Source organism: Pyrgilauda ruficollis, unplaced genomic scaffold (genome assembly GCF_017590135.1).
Source record: "Pyrgilauda ruficollis isolate IOZ18807 unplaced genomic scaffold, ASM1759013v1 scaffold135, whole genome shotgun sequence".
NCBI classification, from domain to species: domain Eukaryota; kingdom Metazoa; phylum Chordata; class Aves; order Passeriformes; family Passeridae; genus Pyrgilauda; species Pyrgilauda ruficollis.
In genome coordinates, this window is record NW_024511988.1 from 789,409 (window position 1) to 790,476 (window position 1,068).

The 1,068-nt window shown below is 70.4% G+C and overlaps 1 protein-coding gene across 4 annotated transcripts in view; it reads right to left on the bottom strand.

Moving 5' to 3' along the window:
- Positions 1-442, bottom strand: part of PPM1A (protein phosphatase, Mg2+/Mn2+ dependent 1A) — a 37,078-nt gene extending 36,636 nt beyond the window's left edge. For 3 of the 4 annotated variants that reach the window (XM_041459388.1, XM_041459386.1, XM_041459389.1), the window contains exon 1: positions 33-442. The gene's annotated coding sequence lies outside the window, so the exon portion shown is untranslated. The remainder of the gene's footprint in view (positions 1-32) is intronic. The other variant, XM_041459387.1, reaches the window with a different exon arrangement.
- Between the last annotated feature and the right edge of the window lie 626 nt (positions 443-1,068).

Sequence of the window (1,068 nt, forward strand, 5' to 3'; positions counted from 1 at the left end):
GCCCCGGCCCCGCACTGCGCAGCGCCACTTACCCCCCCGGCCGCGGCGTCGGCGCCGGCTGTGCGGGCAGGGCCGCGCTCCCGGCGGTGCGCGGGGGAGCAGGGGAAGGAGGGGGGGACGAGGAGGAGGAGGAGGAGGAGGAGGAGAAGGAGGGGGGCACCCGGCTGGCGGCCTCGCCTCAGCTCATTCACAGGGCGGCTCTGTGCCCAGGGGGAGCCCAGCGCTCATCTCGCCCCCGCCGCCGCCGGCCCCCCCCCCGTCCCCGTCCCCCGCCGGAGCTGCTCCGCGCCCACCCGCGCAGCGCCGCGCGGAGCGCCGGCCGCGGACGGACGGACGGACGGGCGGACACACGGACACACTCGCACTGCGCTGCTGCCGCCGCCGCCCCTCTGCGCAGGCGCGCACGCCGCAGGGGAGGGGAGGCGGGAGCGCGCGCGCGCGCCCCCGCGCCCTTTCCCTCCTCGCCGCCTCCCTTCCCCGTTTAAAAAAAAAAAAAAAAAAAAAAAAAAAAGATTACCCACGCAGCACCCCGGCAGGGTACCCGGATGTCGGACGGAGCAGGGCCGTTACGGGTATTACATCACCCTCCGCCCCGGGTCCCGCGCCGCGCCGCGCCGCGCGGGGCGGTGACGTCATCGGCCCCGCCCCTGCCCCTGAGGGAGAGAGGCTGGCGTGAGAGCTGGGGAGGGTGTTCCCCTCCCGATCCACATCGCGATCCCAGCCGCGATCCCAGTCTCGACCCACCATCCCCATCCCGATCCTGTTCCGATTCCAGGCCGGATCCCGGTCCCGGTGCGGCGGCGGCAGCAGCTCAGCCCACCTGAGGACGATGGAGCGCACAGTGGGTCCCGAGGCGCTGGCGGGATCAGCTTCTCTCCCTGAATCACGGAATCATTCAGGTTGGAAAAGCTCTCTGGGATCATCGAGTCCAACACCACCGTGTCAGCCACCGAGTGCCGTGTCCAGTCGTTCCCTAAACACCTCCAGGGATGGCGATTCCATCACCTCCCTGGGCAGCCCGTTCCAGTGTCTGATCACCCTTTATGTGAAGAAATCTCTCCTGATGTC